The sequence below is a fragment of the Bacillus rossius genome, chromosome 11, assembly GCF_032445375.1.
Source record: "Bacillus rossius redtenbacheri isolate Brsri chromosome 11, Brsri_v3, whole genome shotgun sequence".
NCBI lineage: Eukaryota > Metazoa > Arthropoda > Insecta > Phasmatodea > Bacillidae > Bacillus > Bacillus rossius.
The window spans coordinates 25,276,535-25,296,656 of NC_086338.1; the positions used below are offsets into that span (position 1 = coordinate 25,276,535).

General features: G+C 36.3%; 1 long non-coding RNA gene across 1 annotated transcript in view; it reads right to left on the minus strand.

Annotated features, from left to right (window-relative positions):
- Nucleotides 1–6,496: 6,496 nt before the first annotated feature.
- Nucleotides 6,497–20,122, minus strand: part of LOC134536707 (uncharacterized) — a 129,584-nt gene continuing 115,958 nt past the window's right edge. The window contains exons 5-6 of the long non-coding RNA XR_010075851.1: nt 17,683–17,833; nt 6,497–6,755 (exon numbers count right to left, since the gene is read on the minus strand). This is a non-coding gene — a long non-coding RNA (uncharacterized LOC134536707). The remainder of the gene's footprint in view (nt 6,756–17,682; nt 17,834–20,122) is intronic.

Here is a 20,122-nt window from a genome sequence, read left to right on the forward strand (position 1 = left end):
TTTTGTTCACAGTAACTATCTACAGTGGGCATCCGCTCACCTTGAAAATAAGGGTAAATGTTTTTGTTTATTTCAGAATTGAAGGCAAACGCCACTCCAGTGAAGAAGGAAGAAGTATATTACTAAAGATGTTGCAAGAGATAAGTGACAGTGAAAATATTTCAAGTTCAAGTGACAGTAATCCAACAACTGAAAATGAAAGTGATGCACTTGAAGATGAAGATTATCAAGATGATGCTTTACAAATATCAGATGATGACTCGGAAATAGAAAGTAACTTGTCTGGCCAGTATTACATAGCTAAAAATGGAATGAAATGGTTTAGGGATCCACCAACACAAAGGCAAACGTTGAAGCACAATATAGTTCGTGATAAACCTGGAGTGAAGTGTAATCGCCCGGGTTCAGTAAAAGAAGCATTTGGGACATTTGTGACACCAGAAATGGTCAGTACTATTGTAAGGGAAACTAATAGAGAAGCGGAACGAGTTATGAATGATTGTAATATATCAGATGCGAACACTGAACATAAAATATGGAAAGATACAAACGAAATGGAAATTGAGGCTTACATTGGACTATTGTTGTGTGCTGGTGTGTATCGTGCTAACAGAGAAGAGCTCAGTGAGCTATGGAATGAGGAACATGGCAGGCCAATATTCCGAGCTACTATGCCCTTGAAAATATTCAAAGAGATAACAAAGATGATTCGTTTTGATAATAAGGCAACACGTGTGGCACGCCAACAGGAAGATAAACTTGCAGCTTTGCGTGAAATATGGGATACATTTGTACAGAAACTTTCAGAGTCATATGTACCTGGTTTTGACATGACAGTTGATGAACAGTTAGTTGGGTTTAGAGGAAAATGTCCTTTCCGTCAGTACATGAAGAGCAAACCAGCAAAATATGGCGTCAAAATTTGGTGGTTATGTGACTCTGATACATCTTTTCCGCTAAATGGCCAAATATATCTGGGCAAGCCCACACACGGTACGAGAGACCAAAACCAAGGCTCTAGGGTTGTCAATGAACTAGTCAGAAAATGGAAAAACAAAGGACGAAACATTGTTGCTGACAATTTTTTTACTAGTATTCCTTTGGTTCAACAGTTATTGAAAGAGAACACAACATTCGTGGGGACACTGCGTAAAAATAAGGTGGAAATTCCTAAGGAAATGTTGCCTCATAAATGTAGAGAAATCCATTCATCTGTATTTGGTTTTACTGGTAATCTAACTATGGTGTCATATGTGCCTAAAAAATCCAGTTCAGTTATACTTATTTCGTCAATGCACCATTCCACAACTGTACAAGGAACTGAACAGAAGCCGGAGATAATAATGCACTACAATTCAAAGAAAGGAGGTGTAGATACACTGGACAAAATGGTGGCTACTTATAGTTGCAAACGTAACACAAGGCGCTGGCCACTTTTGTTATTTTATAATCTCCTGGATGTTGCTGGTATTGCATCACTTATCGTTTGGGTATTTTATAACCCTGAAGATTTTGGAAATGTAAAACACAAAAGGCGTCATTTTTTGTTACAACTGGGACGCCAGCTTGTTCATCCATACATAGAAAAAAGGCTGCAGAATGGTAAATGCATTCAGAAGGGTGTGAAAAGTGGCCTTCTTGCACTTGGCTACAAAAAGCAAACATCAAGTGAATATATTCCTACAAGTAACAAGAGAAAACGATGTCACTTGTGTCCAAGAACCAAAGATAAAAAAATTAAATCTGTGTGCAACTCCTGTGGATACAATGTATGCAGCTCGCATAGTGAAAACTTTGTCAAGTGTTCTAGCTGCGCTGCAGAGAGTGATTGAAAATTATATTGTGAATATAAAAATCGTTTTGTATGTCTGCAAATTAGACATACTATATAATTATGTGAGCATACATTTTCAAGAACAACAACATTGTGTGTTATAATGACATAAATATGTTATTTTGACAGGGACATTTCAAATGATTGAGAAATATGACTAAAAATGTAAAAATCATTAAAACTTTCTGTGGTTGTCCACATTCTTCCAAAGTGAAACATCTAAAATGTCGTAAAATATTATGAGTACAAATATGTAAATCACTACATGGCGTATTACATATATAAAATCTCAAATATTATTGGGGTCCTAAAAGACCCCATGTGCCCTAAAATGTTGTTGTAACGTGTAATTAGAACACTGGGTAGTGTAACATTAAAATAGATAATAAATACAGTAAAACCTTTTTGTTGCGACCCCATTTATTGCGACCACCTCTCTATTACAACCCGATTTCGAGGAACCGTGAAAAAATTGCCGAAAATCCGAAGATAAACAGACAGAAAATAAGTTTCTTGTGGTGAGTAACGTGTTGCTGCGTTTCTCTTGCCGAGTGCTTCCTGTCGACCGCTGTCAGCGCTTAACAACCCCCATTCCACGTCCCTTTGTCGGCAGGGTGCAGATAAAGGTTTTTGTGGCAACGTGTTTACGTTTAGCTTATTGCGAGTGTCTAGTGTGGTACGCAGTTAAGGCAAAGCTACCTGCTGGATTTCTCTTGATTTTGATTACTATCGGTTGACAATACACAGCGACCGACTGGATGCACGCCCGCCTCGACTTGTTTTAACTGCCGCAGCGATGTTTATTTTGACAGCTCAAGCAATTAATTTTTCCCGTGGGTTGATAGAAAAAGGTCGCTTCACCCAGCATAAAAAAAAAGGCTACGCCACTTATTCCCCGCGCAGGAAACACACTGGCTGCCGTCTGTCTACCCCGCATTTATCTTTCTTCTAACATTCCACGTTCTCCTCTCGCGCGAGCAATAACTAGGGCCACGATTATATGGTGAATCGCGAAATCGCGAAATTTTCCGCGAATTTATATGGAAAATGCGAAAAAAGCGATTTTTAAGAAAAACCGCTAAATAACACCGAAATTACACAATACAAGTCTCTTATATTTTAATGTGAAAAGCTTAATAGTCAAGACTTGCCCGGGTCCTGGTTGATAAGCTGGAAAAATTTCCTGCCTTGCATTTCTACATGCTTCCTCTAATCAGCTTTAGGGCGCCGTCTGGTCAGCGTGTGTGTTAGTGAAGCGGGATGATAAGATCGACGCTCAATGGTAGTTCTAGCGCGGTAAAACCTCTAAGTGCAAGGCTTCTGAACTGGCGCGCAGTCATCTCGTTCCCGTCAGATAACAGTGAAATTTGAGCGGTGACCATAACATTATATGGCGGAAAAATAAAGATAAAGGTGTAATGCATTTCCCTATGATACTTTCAAGAAATTTGTAACGGGTTTTTTACACCTAAAACTTCGAAAACATGTCTTTTAGCCATTTTATCTCAAAAGAACCATTAACAAATTCTTAAATGCTTTTCGTAAACAGACTCCAGTCGGATATATAGTATAGTTTGGAAATTGCGTAGGTTTTTCGTGGCTGTGCGCGGCACACGACTGTAGTTGCCATGCGTCACGCGCCGAGAATGTTGTCCGGCAGGAAGGGCGAGTATAGTTCATTTGCGGCAAAAATGAATACTTTTACGGCCCTGCTAAATTTTTCCATTAAATAAATTTTGAAGTTTCAGTGATTTTCCTTCAGAAATAATGTTGTGTAACTAACAAACAATTTGTATCAAAACAATTAACGGTAAATGGCTGTCGCGGGGGCCCTTAAAAATTTTTCATTTTACCAGAACTGGACTATACAAACCTGGCTTTAGTCGCACACAGTTTGGTGAAGGTGAGGAAGGATGTTGACAGTTTCACATGCCAAAGGACGTTGAAGTAGGAGGGGGAGAGAGACACGATGGTTTGTATGCCTGGGAGGGATGAACCTTGAAGTCTAGACAAGGGAAGGAGAGGTAAGCCGTATGACGTCATGCATCCGCCGCCTGTGCTGCCGCCAGCCTGTCTAGACGATATTCCCGCGCTCCCACTTACGTTGCACAAGCTACTGCTGCCGTATTTTTAAAGGAAATGTCCCATTATTTTTTTGTTATTCTCACATGAACATTATTGGAAATATTAAAGCCGACACAAAAAATACGCTGTGTGTTAAAGTTAACAGATTTTAATAATCTTTCATTTTGTTTTGTTTTAAATTTTTTTTCTTCTGATTTTCACATTTTGGTCAAAATGTCCAATTTTTTGACGGTTCTCGAGAATGTATTCGTAAAATCACTGCTTCGTTAAATCCGGGGTTCGTGACATCGGGGTTCTAGTGTATTTAACTACGGCAAGCAAGAAATCGTACATGTAATCTAACCAGTAAAAATAAACTGTCTATTGACATATTTTCTTTAGAGGTGGCCTGTAGGGCGACGGACTTGTCATGAAGGTTTAAAGCACAGCCGTCTAGCATTGTGAGTGACAGCATCCTGCCATTGTATGGCTGGTTTCTTAGCGAGTAGCGGTTTGGGAAAAGGGGTTGAGGGGGGGGGGTTGAAATCAACTGAAAATTTCGGAAAACATCTATTACGACCCCCCCTCTATTCCGACCCTATTCCTGGGAACCGTGAGGGGTCGTTTCAGAGAGGTTTGACTGTACATGGCAATTTGTAACATTACAAGATATGTGCAACTTATATACATTTACCCACATTTTAAGTTGGGGTCTCAAAAGGCCCCAAGTGCACAGATATGTAACAAAACTAAGGTGATTTGTCGAAGGTTAAACACAGAGACCTAATGTTTGCCTCTAATGACCACATTTATAAGACCACAAACCTAATGCTTATTACCTTTTCCACCATTAATTTAATTACCTTACCTTTACAGATCGTGAGCAGCAGGTAATGACCAGTGTACTGAATGAAGTCTTTGAGATTAAGGGCTTCTTATGTGTAGAAATGTTTGCAATTTTTGAAACAGCCCTTTTCGGAATTTTATTATTCTACTACTGTTAAAAGTCTCTTCTCTACAAATTTGCTTTGTTCTCTGTTACTAATTATTATTAATGTAGGGCATCCTCCATCCATTGCATACCTTTAGTGAACATAATAACATATTATATTTTATTATATTTTTATTCTCCTCGCTGGTTCTGTATGTTCAACTACAGCTGATTCAGTTGTGTCTTTATATTTTTAATTATTTATTTCCATTGTTTTCCATGGCAAACAATACAAAACTTCAATGCCGTTAATCCAAAAATTGGAAGTAAATCATATTTTGAAGGTTTGCTATCTAACAAATCATTAGGTATTTAAAAATTTATTGTAATTTTTAAATTCAAGAAAAGTTTTCTGATGTATGTTCTGAGAAAAAGAAACATTTATGGAAGCTTACTGTAACACCAAAAATGAAGTATGATGTTACTGATATCATTTGTGTTTGATATAATTAATTATTAGTGTTAAAAGTGCATTTGCAGTGCTAATTTCTGATCCCGTTCACATACAGGCATAAGTGTGATAACTAAAATGAAGTATGACGATTTAAGAGTTAAATGTTATGTTTAATCTCTTTGCCTAACTGTTTGATGAATATTTTAAGTGCAAATGTGCAGTTTGTAGTTCTTATGTTAGATCTAATTCATATTATACAGGCTAACATGCATTGTTTTATGAAGAATAGTGTTGTAACAAACTGTCAGATTAAATTGTTTTGTTCCAAAATAGAGCAATGCTCTTTGGAACATTGCAGAAAATAAAATTTTAAGAATTACAAAGTCTAGCACAAATATTAATGTAAATCAGCTCCAAGACTTAAGTTGTAAATGTGAAATTAGGCCTATGTGATTACAATCTTATGGCATTAAAGGTCTAGTAAGCATACCTACATTTGTATTTTAAATAATCCAAGTTCATAAACATTTAAAGAAATTGCTGCAAATATTTCAGTTCAATGAACTGATTCAAATAAAAAATTATAGGTTTAAAGATAATCTAGTAATGAAGCCAATAGTATTATTAATTAAAATCTTGTCTGTAATCTCAGAAGTCAGAGAAGTTGAACCCTCATGCAAAACCCAGAGCTGGTAGGCAATAATTTTTTTAATTTATTAATCATTTTCGGATTTTTTTTTTTATCAAAGATTGATTAATTTACATTGATTGATACCAAACATATACAAGAACTTCAGAATACAGATTTTCCTTCATATTGAAATATTGTTATTTAAAAAAAATTATTTTCTTTTATTGATAATACACTTATTGGAATTGGCTCTAGAATATAATAGTGAATACGTAATCTGTACTTGTCTATGATTTGTTTGTTTTTTATGTAAGTGTATATAGTAGTGTTTTTTTTTTTAATGGTTGTTGGCTAGTGTTATGTATGTATGTGCACTATATGCAAATGGTAGTTCTGATAGTATATGTTCATAATAACTAATATACTGATATCAGACTAGCTCAAAATTGGTCTGTATTGTACATATATGAATACTTTATAAGATATGTATTGAAATATTATTTGAGTTAAGGAAAATTGTTACTGTAGAGTGTAGATGTTTGATTGATTATTGAAAAAAAAATTCCTTCTGACAACCATTAATAATTTTTACTGCTTTTTATTAATCTTCATAAAAATTCACAAGTCACCATGGTTACCATCTTCCAGCCACAAAACAAATATTATCAGTGATTTTAAAATACATCAATAAATATTATCAGTGATTTTAAAATACATCAATAAATATTATCAGTGATTTTAAAATACATTAAATAAACTCTCTCGCTGCATTCACGAAATCATTGCTTATTTACATTCGCCAGCCAAAGAGTAGATTAAAAAAAAGCTGTTCTCCACAAGCCTGAAACAAAAAAGAAATCAAAGTTAAATGATTTATATTGTACTAAAGAGAAATGAAACTGATAAATAAATGTATCAAAGAAAAAAAGTTATGCATACCAGAATGATAAATTAATTTCAAAACCATTTTAGTTAGAAATTTGATACATTAAATATTTTGGTAAATTCTCATTTATGTACTACAATTAACATTTTTCTTTGTCCTTTCAAATAGATATTTTTTCCAAATACTTTTTGACAAAAACTCATTTATGTGAAAAAAAATTATATGAAAAACATAATTCTATTGCTCTTGTGCCCATTATTGCAGAAAAACTAGGTATTTAACAATCCAAGTAACTACACAATTTTAGAAGTTTGATTCTCAGGGCCTCAAGTGATGTAATTGCTTGTTATTAGCTTAAGCAAATCTAGGCTTTGACTCAAGCAAAATGTTTACAAGTTGAATTAATTTCACGTAATGCATGTCACATAAGCAGTTAATTTTTTTTTTTTTTTTTTTTTAAGTATCTAACCAAAGTCTTCGGGGAGAGTATTAGTAGGTAGGTTACCAAAATTTGTAAGATTCTATATATATCCTATATGTTCATATTTTAGTCGTATCAACAAAATGCCTACACAAGAATAAATGTCAGCATGTTATTTTGCAGCAGTCGATGGCATTACTTCATAGTACAGTTGTGAAATCACTACAAAATGTGTCGGATGTATATTGCAATGATTTACAATATTATCGGTAATCGCATAACTGCAGAGTTCAGAGCGTGTTAGAAAATTAAAATATACCACACATTGTTCTTTTTTTGTTTCTAATAATATTAGTTTATATTCCTACAAAGATGGATTCAGAAATTTCCTAGAGTAACAACTTTTCCACACAAACCAAATTTGATAAATAGTAATTCTTAGTACTATGTACTTTGCCAAATAAATTATTTTTAAAGTCTAGGTAAACTTACCTAAAGAATAATTGCTTACACCATTTTACAGTAGTTATGAAGAAGTTACCTTTCCCTAACCATTTTCATGATTTAACAGCACTTATGTAACTAACCTAACCAAGTAATGCAACTGTGAACTACAGTATAACCCTGTAATTGTTTTCAAGTGAGCATGCGGAAAAAAACATAAGCAGTCGATGGAAATTTAGCCATTCCAGTGTTTTAACGTTTTACCAATGGATTCATTAAGAAAATATAATGTTAAAAACCATTGATCAGTACCCTTGATGCTTGAATTTGCTTAACCAATCCAACAATTATACAACTTCATTGTGCATCAATAAAGTAAATCAATCATCAATACAGTAAACGTCTTCGATTATACTGCGCTAATTCCCAAATATATTTTTAAAAAATTGAAATAAATTGTTTAACAGTAGTTTAATGTTAAAGTAGGTAAGTATAAACAATACAACATTTGTAAAATCATGTGAATGGTTGGTTAGCTAAATTTAAAAAAAGTAATTTTCTTTTGTTGCTGCTTATCCATAAATTAAATTATAAAATTTTGAAAATACCGCTTCAGACACTAAAAACCTTCATCTATTAAAACTGTAAACAGCTTTTCTTAATTCCTACTGGTTTTCAAGAAATCACATTTTGCAGTTCACGCTAGATAGCTTATGCAGTGAAGCAGCTGTTACCATTTTCCCCTCTAATTGCATAGCAGATCCTGTGGTTTTCCATATATATAAGAATGTATATATTTTTTATTTGAATATTATAACCTAATGAAACGTAAATAATAGTTTTAAAAAAAGTTACGAGTCTCTAATGTGTATCCAAACCAAAACGCCAACCCTTGACAGGGATTTTTTATAGCAGTATGGAGGCGCAAAGCGCAGATTAGTTACCTGCAATAGCACGTAACCTGACGTATAAAAGGAATCATTTGTTACAAAATGAAAATTTATTTTATATGTCAGGTTATGTGTTGTCTCACGTAAAAAATCAGAATTTTGCACCTATAAACTGCTAAAAAATATCGCTCTCAAGGACTGATGCTTTGGGTTTGGAATGCACAATAAGGAGTCACATAACTTTTTTAATGTGTTAATTTATGTTACTGCATTGCAATATCCAAATAAAAAATAGACAATTTGTGTATGAAAAACAACAAGATCTGCAACTCAATTAAAGAACAACATGGTGACAGGCCCTTTACTGCACAGGTAATGTAATGTAACCTATTGTGACGGGGCTCCGTCAGACGTCCCGCGTACACCTATACACATAACAATAAATAACCTATAACATTTGGGGGGTGGTAGCTGTTGGTAAGCATGGTACTCGAGATCAAGTCTTCTCCCTATACAGGAAGTGTAGGGTATAATTTATGTACTGAAAAGAAACATGATTAGTTCATTCAAGCACAGATTTTATTCACTAGGATAATAAAAAAAATAATAATAATCAACCAAATATTTGATTAACAAATTAATAATAAAGCATTTTACAATGGGATGGGATTAACGAATAAATAAATACATTAAATACACATTAAAGTGACGTCAGCCGGCAAACAATTATCTCTACAACATGGTGGTTCTCTCGTCGTCACAGCTACGCGGAAGGATAGTATACTTCCCAGTTACCACTACCTGCATGCTTATAACCAGACGTCGATTTTTCCCAAAACCAAATAATAAATAATAGAGGTGGAATACTACATTATTACTTAAAAGATTAAGACGAAGATCGTCCAAGAAATGATTGTGGCGAACGAGCCATGGCCAACCACTTACCCTTCTGACTTGAGGCGAAGCAAAGTTGTTTCAAACCGACGTGGACTCGGCTTCCAGAGAGGTCTTCAGGCAAAAAGCCTCGGCCCCTCCCTGGAAGGAGGTTTTAACTACAAAACTAGGCCATGCCGGAAAAACAAAAAAAAAACACACGAACACCGGGAAAACTTATCCACAGGGCAACTAGCGGTCCCCTCCCTTCCCACAAGGAAAAAAATGAAAAACAAGTGAAGACAGCTATTCCTTCCGCGCAGGCGCGAGTTTCCCCCTCTCCCTCTTGCGCTGCTCGATTGTTATTTTTCCGTCTACGTTTCCAAACTCGGACGCAAGATGGCATCACTAATCAGGACAGAGTCCTCGAAACGCGTCCACAAAGGCTTCGCGTTGCAGAACATACACAGAACGACAAACAAAAGACAAGCATAGCGCAGCGGGTTTTTCTGGAACGGCGTGTTGCAACCTCTCAGCAGGCCCTGGCCAGCTACCTGCGAGAATTAGCTAACCACGCAGCCTCGCAAAAGCCCGCGGTGCCTGTAAACTAATGTCGCAGCAACCTATATTCCCATACCCGCGTGTCGAAATCAACCGGCCGAGCCTGGAAACGTGCACGTACACCAACACGTAAACCTGACGAGAAACAAAAGTAAAATAAAATTTAAGAAAAAAAAAGTAATGAAATTTTCAGACCGTGACATTACCCTGGTCTACAAGGGCTTGTGCCCCACAAGCCATAAAAAAAAATTCCTAACAATGAAAAAAAAAAAAACAAGGGGCAAAGAATTACAAGTTAAATGCCTACTAGAACAAGACAGCGCACGAAGGTTAGGTTTTACCACAACAATTAATTCCAAAGTCTAAACTGAAAAAGTTAAACCAATACAAAATACAAAATAGCCCAGGAAACAATTCTTTCCTGTAAGAATCGATGGTGGCTGGCACATCGTAAAACTACTCGTACGACATACAACTAGGAGAGGCATGAACCGTGGACAGATCAGCCCTAGTTGAAGCTGGAGAGAAGAGTCCTTGAAGTGTGATCTGCAGCTCACACCCAGGATCCAGCCTTCAGAGCAGTTCTGCCCTCAGCCTGCCTTCCTCGCAGCATGTCAACGGGGATGTCTCCCCAGTGAAACTGAACAAAAATTTCAACACCAGTATCAAAATCTCACCAAAGAACATACACTACACTGTCAAGCCTATTTCAACAAGTTAATTAGGGGGGGGGGGGGGGGGGGGGGGGGGGTTATTCTTAACGTCATATCAAAACATTATGTTAATACAAGGTTGATAACAAAAAAAGAAAAGTTAATTATTCCATTAAGTAAAGCTGTGAAGTGACCCTATTGAATAATTAGCAAACAATGTTCACATTTTATAAAGTGACTGATTAACACAAAAAGATCCACCCTACATTTACTCTTTATCAGTTCCATAAACAGCATAACTAACCAAGGATGAGTCCAGGGGCATGTTATTCTCCAACAACAACAACAAAGATGATCATAAATATGTCAATAAAATGAAACAAACACAGCTAAAGTAAAATGGGAGCTTGGCCTCCAAGAAAAACAAAGGAATGGACTATACAAGTCAGGAAAACAAAGGATAAACATCAGGAAAGGAACCTGAAATGTCCATAGGATTAGGTGAAGTCCAAGATCTTCATAACACGCCTCTGCAGCTACTAGCTACAGAACAGAAAAAAAAATAGCATTGTCACTGGTTGGCCGAGAGTAACTGATTTCTTCGTTCGGCCCAAGTCGACGAAAACGAGCCCCACGCTGATCCGTTTCTTCATTCTTTTTAGACAGAAAGTTCGCATACACACAGCAACCAATTTGGGAAGGGGCTTCCACCGTATAACTCCTCATGAGTTATAAGCAGCCCACCACACAACAGGGGAGGAAACAGTAGTCCATCTCCCACACAAGTTCAATGGCTGCACAACACATGGTCCTCAGTCAGGAGGACATACATGGCGAAGGAAAGTTCTTCACATAACTTACGTAACGTAATCGTTGAAGTCTCTGGATGTGTTACATCGATGCACTGTCTCTTCTTCAAGAAAGAAAAAGAAAACATAAACACTTGTTGCTAACAACTCTGCCTCACTTGAGTCTGTGGAAAAAGGAAGTACACTGTCTTCAGAGGCACGAGTGCACACAGGTTCGGACAGGGGAGGGGATAGACCAGGAACAAGGTATCCCTACCCAGGTTAAATCAAAGGCGAGCGTAGACAAATAAATTAAAAAAAAAATTAACCCTAGATTAATAATTGCTTGGACCCCTAGATTCATCCTCGATTGTCGTCTCTTTTTTTTTTTATTCTTTAAGCAAAAAGTAAAACCTCTGAACTGAACAGTTAATTACAAAAACATTATAAATCCTAACCACAAAAGTGTTTAACAACTATGTGCCCTTGATGGGGAAAACAAATCAAACATAAACATCAGTTCTATAAAATTAATCACACAGGGTGAGGTAGACATGAAATTCCTCACCTGACTCACTAACCAACTTAGATTTTAATCGACAGTTCTCAGAAAATTGATCACGTAAGTTAAAGGTTTCACTTGTAGTTGCAACATCAGTCTGTACAGTAGGTGAGATTTCCTCAGTTTTCCGTAATTTCCACTTGAGTGACAACCATTTCCATAGCAGAAAAAGAATCATACACATTATGACACCAAGTATAAACACAGTTATGCTTATCTCCATTGTTAACATGACATTTTCATTAAAAGCTGATACGCGGGGGAAGGTACCAATCCCCACTAGATAAGGGTTTCTTACAACAATTAGTAATAAAGTACCACCAATCACAAATAAAGAAATACTTTGTAAATGTTTTAACAAAAAGCTTACAACTTCCACCGGGTCTCGCAGCTGTAATTCGTCGGGCCTCGTAAAGGAACGTGAAACGACCAAATTCAAGTGAGGAATAACAGAAGGCCAATCCTCGTCTAAACAATCTTCTAATGAAGGAAAAACGGTGTGTGAAGATGCTGTTAAAGGTAAAATCTTTAATTTTTTTAATTTTGACCAAGCAGCTGGAATCACATGAATCATTTGGAATTTAGCTTTAGAAAGAAAATCACACGGATAAAGTTCATTAATTTTAAGCTCATCATTCATGTACAGGCGACAATCGCAAGGGACCTCAATGTCCACAGCGCCAGGTCGATCTGCAGCCGCTAAAAACAAGGTTTGGTTCTTATTCACTAAACATTGCACTTCTAGTTTACCAACAGGGTTAGTTAGAAAATACCGTTCAGGACCAGCTTGCGTAATCATGAGGTGGGTTCCCGAATGGCATCTGTAAGCACACAGTTCACCAAGTTTCTCTGCAGTCACTCCCTGAAACAAAGCTTTAGGACATAGAGAACTTCCCATGGCATCACCTGAAAATCTGGGCACAAAACATAAACTGTCTTCGAAGGGACGACAATCCAACAAATTTCTACCCTGAATGGTCACCAGTTGCTCATTATTTACGGCTAAAAAGTTTGGCTCGTGCTCCAAGTGGCAAGTGTTATTTTTCCAGCGGAAAGGTACCGCAACAAACTGAAATAATTTCCAATTGGAATTAACATGAACAATAGGTATCTTAAGTTTGACATACAAGTTCTCCTGATAAATGTGACAGCGACAAATAGGTAAATGAAAATACTTTTGTACTTGGTCAACACTAATAGTTAATCGATTCTAAACAAAGATGGGTACAGGTTAACTATTTGAAAAGCCTTAAAAAAAAATATTAAACATACCCACAGGTACAAACCTCAATACCAAAACTAAATTATTTTACCAATAATCTCATCAATCAAATTTTAAATTATTCTGACGATCTGACCTCTGGCACCTGGTTCACAAATGACTCCGACCTGAAATCGATGATTATCAACATGCTTCTAAATTTTTCAAAACAACAAAAGCCAATAGATGCCTAACATCCACCTCCTGTGGACACACCTTGTGGGACTCTAACCCAACAAAAAAAAAAAAAAAAAAAAAAAAAAAAAAAAAAAAAAAAAAAAAAAAAAAAAAAAAAAAAAAAAAAAATCTCATTTACTAAGGGTCGCCTACCCTGCGAACCCAGTCACAACCAGGGCCTCCATGCCCTCACGCTACAGCCCATTCCTCCAGGGTCTGTATTACATTACTCTCTATAGCTTCCTAAAATGGCATCATCAACAAATAAATTTCGTTAACCCAGTAACTACTCAATCGAACCAGGGCCATAGCCAAAATCAACAATAATTATGTCTGTTATTTTTAACCATTATTTACTATTTAACTTGCTATCTTAATAAAACAAATTCCTGAATCAACATCATAAAATTATACTGCCCAAGAAAAAATACTTTACTTTATTCGCTTAACATCTGCCTGTTATTAATAAACCATGAAAGCTGAAATAAAAATTGCATTAAACATCCTAGACAAAAATTAAAAAAAATTAATGAACCTGATAAGAAAAATAAAAATACTTTCACCTTAACAATCTGCTATGCTGTAGGCAGCAAGCAGCTGGTTGGTCTCGTCTGGTGAAAACAGCAACACCTCGAAACAACAGCTACTGGTGGTGCCATCAGATTCACTCTGATGTGCAGCCAGCAACACCATGCTCAGTCTTCTTATTAGTCATGCAGCCAGTCCCAGGTCACCACTGAACTGATTACTGTAACACTACTTTAAAAAAAACCGATAAGAATCAAGCACAAACGAAACAACTCATTAAAAAAAAATGTTTTCTCTTTATCACAAGCTAAATACAAATTTCCGTGTGATTAAAATAAAATTGTAAATAAATAAAAATGCTTTATTACTTGTGTCAACAAATGTATAAGGGGCACTGTATAAAAAAAAAACTTATTTAAATTTTAATTATGTTGAGAGAACAAATTAAAACATTACATTCCAAGTGTGATAAACAAAATAAATTCAAAAATACTCAATCATAACTGTCCCCACTCACTCTATTATTTAACTTTATTACTTAAAATACTTTACTCAAAAACCAATTAAAAAAAAATTAACTCACTTCCATTATCCTTAACACAATAAACTTTCTCATAAATTAATTCAATAAAATTTACTTTAATACGTAGGCAGGTACACTAACTCACTCTCCAACAATGATTCGCATTTCCCTACTTCCTAACTTTAAGAACAATTCCTTAACTTAACCCAGGGAATTTACCTCCAGGGCAACCAAAAATTTCGCTGTAGTGCCTATCTCCTATAGGCCCACTACACAACAGGGGACTCTAACCCCACAAACCAAATTAATTGAAGTGGTACCCTTATCCCATACGGGATAGCCACTTCCGGTACTACCATGGGGAACTCCTGCCCCAACTACTAACAACACAGGGTTCTCCCGACCCTTAACCAGTAGCCAGCCCATCTTCTATGGGTCTGCGCTACCGTCCCTACTCTCCCAGGGACACCTCAAATTGTCCCAGCTCATCTCCTATGGCTGGACAATCACAACAACTCTCTCATCTCAAAGACTGTTCCCCTGGAGTTCATTCCCTTAACCTACACAAATAAACAAACCTCACACTATTCTCAGAGCTAATCCCTTCTAATGTGTACCTCCTATAATTCGAAAAGAAAAGTTCAAAAAAATTAATTATTATCAAAACAAAAATAATTATAATGACAAATAAATAAATACTTTAAAATTATTAAGTTAACTCATAAAAAAAAAACTTAGACGGTGTGGTGTAGTCAATGACGCACATAAAATTAATCATAAAAAAAAATAACTTTGAAACTCTTATCTGTCTGACGTCCAGCCGGCCGGTAAACACCGGGCCGGAACGATTCTTGCCGCGCCGTGCCGAGCCGTGTCGCGCCAGGCCGGAAACCGCTCAAGGTCAGCGCACAGCTGACCGTCGCGCCGCTCGTCACCGCTCCACGACACATGACTTTCCACGTCCGCAACAAGCACTGTCTATAACATTACTTAACACAAGTTTTAACATCGTTCCTAAACCAAAAACTCCACACAAACTCTTAGATTCTTAACCGAAATTTAATTATGATAATTTTCAAAATTAATTAATTAATCATTAAACCGGCATTAGAATTTACGTAATTAAAACTTAATAAAACCTAATAGATGACCTGAACGACCCGATGACTGACTGACTGACTCACTGACTTAACTTAACTAAACCAAAAACTTTTTATCCATTAAATTTAAACAAAACAACAGTAACATTACTAACAAAAATACGTGAAGCACAACGCAACACGTCCGCCGCGTGCTCCCACACGACCCTGCTTGCACTGCTCTATAATAAAACATGATTAAATTCAAAAGAAAAAGAGAAGATAAAAAAAAAATAAAGCACAAACGACCCTACAAAAGACTATTACCCGGCGCCTCCACCACTTGTGACGGGGCTCCGTCAGACGTCCCGCGTACACCTATACACATAACAATAAATAACCTATAACATTTGGGGGGTGGTAGCTGTTGGTAAGCATGGTACTCGAGATCAAGTCTTCTCCCTATACAGGAAGTGTAGGGTATAATTTATGTACTGAAAAGAAACATGATTAGTTCATTCAAGCACAGATTTTATTCACTAGGATAATAAAAAAAATAATAATAATCAACCAAATATTTGATTAACAAATTAATAATAAAGCATTTTACAATGGGATGGGATTAACGAATAAATAAATACATTAAATACACATTAAAGTGACGTCAGCCGGCAAACAATTATCTCTACAACATGGTGGTTCTCTCGTCGTCACAGCTACGCGGAAGGATAGTATACTTCCCAGTTACCACTACCTGCATGCTTATAACCAGACGTCGATTTTTCCCAAAACCAAATAATAAATAATAGAGGTGGAATACTACATTATTACTTAAAAGATTAAGACGAAGATCGTCCAAGAAATGATTGTGGCGAACGAGCCATGGCCAACCACTTACCCTTCTGACTTGAGGCGAAGCAAAGTTGTTTCAAACCGACGTGGACTCGGCTTCCAGAGAGGTCCCCAGGCAAAAAGCCTCGGCCCCTCCCTGGAAGGAGGTTTTAACTACAAAACTAGGCCATGCCGGAAAAACAAAAAAAAAAAACACACGAACACCGGGAAAACTTATCCACAGGGCAACTCGCGGTCCCCTCCCTTCCCACAAGGAAAAAAATGAAAAACAAGTGAAGACAGCTATTCCTTCCGCGCAGGCGCGAGTTTCCCCCTCTCCCTCTTGCGCTGCTCGATTGTTATTTTTCCGTCTACGTTTCCAAACTCGGACGCAAGATGGCATCACTAATCAGGACAGAGTCCTCGAAACGCGTCCACAAAGGCTTCGCGTTGCAGAACATACACAGAACGACAAACAAAAGACAAGCATAGCGCAGCGGGTTTTTCTGGAACGGCGTGTTGCAACCTCTCAGCAGGCCCTGGCCAGCTACCTGCGAGAATTAGCTAACCACGCAGCCTCGCAAAAGCCCGCGGTGCCTGTAAACTAATGTCGCAGCAACCTATATTCCCATACCCGCGTGTCGAAATCAACCGGCCGAGCCTGGAAACGTGCACGTACACCAACACGTAAACCTGACGAGAAACAAAAGTAAAATAAAATTTAAGAAAAAAAAAGTAATGAAATTTTCAGACCGTGACACTATAAACAGTGATTTCTCAAAAACCAGTCTGAATTTAGAAAAAACTTTTTTCAGAGTAAATACAGGTACATATTTAAAGTTAAAAAAAAAGTGTCCAAAGTTTATTTTGCATACAAAAAGCAGCAACGTGAGATAATAACCTAAAAAATCACTGTAAAATGTATATTGGTTGGTTAGATTAGGTTAGTAACATCCAACCGTTCAATTGATTTTACAGAATTTTTAATTGGTGCTATCCCAAGCTAACCAAATGTAAATTCCACTGTACTTAGAATCACTGTACGTATAATGTTACTAACCTAACAAATTTCACTGTATTTTTAATCCAGCTAACCCAAGGGCAGTATCTCAATATTACAGATTTGTAATAAATAATCCTAACCTATCCACATGTTAAACATGTTAAACTACTTGCAGTATCAAACAACCCTCATAGAGAATAATAATTTTAAACATGTCAGGAAGTAAAAAACACTTTAGGAATTTATAATTTTTCCTGCAATACCCCAAATTATATTAAGTGCACTCACCTCAATGTAATTCAGCTCTGGTAACAATCATTTTAAAATATTTTTACTTAAATGCGGTTAACTGCTACACACCACCAGAAAACATTTCTTATGATTTTATATTTTATACGTTGTGCGCTCATGAACATAAGATGAAATCTCCACACGCTACCTAAAATTTAAAAAGATAAGCCTATAGTGTACAAAAATTTATATAAGAAATGATTACTTGCCAAGAATAACACAAGCAATGTTAACTTGTAAACGGACAAAACTAATCTCCTAACAAATCAAACAGAAATAGCTCAATAACTTACCTGAAAATCTCATAATTAGTAAAAGGAAATATTTGTGTACATGTGTTTTACTCTTAAAAAAATATAAAATAACATTAGTCAACAATTTTTTGATCAATATTGCAATGTTTGTTTTGAACGTACAGATAAAAAAAAGAAAATAAAACCGAACATGTACGAACCAGCCCGAAGGGCATGTCGATCTATGGGGGTTTATTTACGTTTCGTCTTTTGTTTAGTGGCCTTGTACAATACCTATAGCCAGAGACGTAAAATATATAGCACGCAATCAAAATACCACAAACAGTTGCAGTGGATTCTATGACAATCGATCTTTTCGAGTCGTAGTAGCGGTTCAAAATCGTGGTCCCGATGCCTTCTAGTTTTTATCACTGCGTTTTACAAACTCGTCATGGGCGTCTTTGGTAACATTATCCATTTGTTATTTGTATGACGTGTTAAGTGGAAAAGTATTTATATTTTTATATATTCAGTCAACATTAATAAAATCACATGTGCTAGTATTGGTTTTTAGTCATTTTTATATAATTATAGTGAGATGGCGAGTAGGGACAAAAAAAGTGAAGTGTGGAAACATTTTTCTATAAACTCAAGTGAACAAAATAAAGCAGCATGTTTACATTGTTAAACGGTAATTTCTTGATGCAACCTTATGTGATAGTCAATAATAATGGTAGTTTTCCGCAACAAAAACTTACCCATTGTAAATTACAATTATTAGACTGTAGACTGAGGATAAGTTAGCTTCGAATCCTGGATTCATTTCCCAAGAGGTTCCATACTTACAATACCGTACCATAAAAATCGGGTAAACGACGAAAGACGTTAATGCAATACAGGCCTAACTCAAATTGTTAAAATTTAATGCAACTTAACCTTCCAATTATAAAATATGTATATATATATATATATATATATATATATATAAACTGTAACGTAATTATAAAATATTGATAAAAATTAACCTACAATGTCACTCTTGTGGTGTGTGTGTGTGATCATGCTATTGATTTATACCTCCAACGCGGCAAAATAGCAAAGTCCATGACGCCTTAAAATTTAAAACAGACTTTCTACATTATGCACGCTTAGTACACATTAATGTACACACATGTGGGTGCAATCCTGTGTATCAGCTTCGGGGTTATATACTCTGGTTTTTTTTTTTAAGACGCCTTCGAACTTGCGATTTTCACCTCCATTGCAGAATAAATCGCCAAGTTTATGACGCCTTAAAATTAAAAACAGACTTTCTACAATATGCACGCTTAGTACACATTGAAGTACACACATGTGGGTGCAATCCAGTGTATCAGCTTCGTGGTTATATACTCTGGGTTTTTTTTAAGACGCCTTCGAACTTGCGATTTTCACCTCCATTGCAGAATAAATAGCCAAGTCCATGACGCCTTAAAATTAAAAACAGACTTTCTACATTATGCACGCTTAGTACACTTTGAAGTACACACATGTGGGTGCAATCCAGTGTATCAGCTTCGGGGTTATGTACTCTGGTGTTTCTTTAAGACGCCTTCGAACTTGCGATTTTCACCTCCATTGCAGAATAAATCGCCAAGTCCAGGACGCCTTAAAATTAAAAACAGACTTTCTACATTATGCACGCTCAGTACACCTTAAAGTACACACATGTGGGTGCAATCCAGTGTATCAGCTTCGTGGTTATATACTCTGGGTATTTTTTAAGACGCCTTCGAACTTGCGATTTTCACCTCCATTGCAGAATAAATCGCCAAGTTTATGACGCCTTAAAATTAAAAACAGACTTTCTACATTATGCACGCTTAGTACACCTTAAAGTACACACATGTGGGTGCAATCTAATGTATCAGCTTCGGGGTTATATACTCTGGGTTTTTTTTAAGACGCCTTCGAACTTGTGATTTTCACCCCCATTGCAGAATAAATCGCCAAGTTTATGACGCCTTAAAATTAAAAACAGACTTTCTACATTATGCACGCTTAGTACACCTTAAAGTACACACATGTGGGTGCAATCTAATGTATCAGCTTCGGGGTTATATACTCTGGGTTTTTTTTAAGACGCCTTCGAACTTGTGATTTTCACCTCCATTGCAGAATAAATCGCCAAGTTTATGACGCCTTAAAATTAAAAACAGACTTTC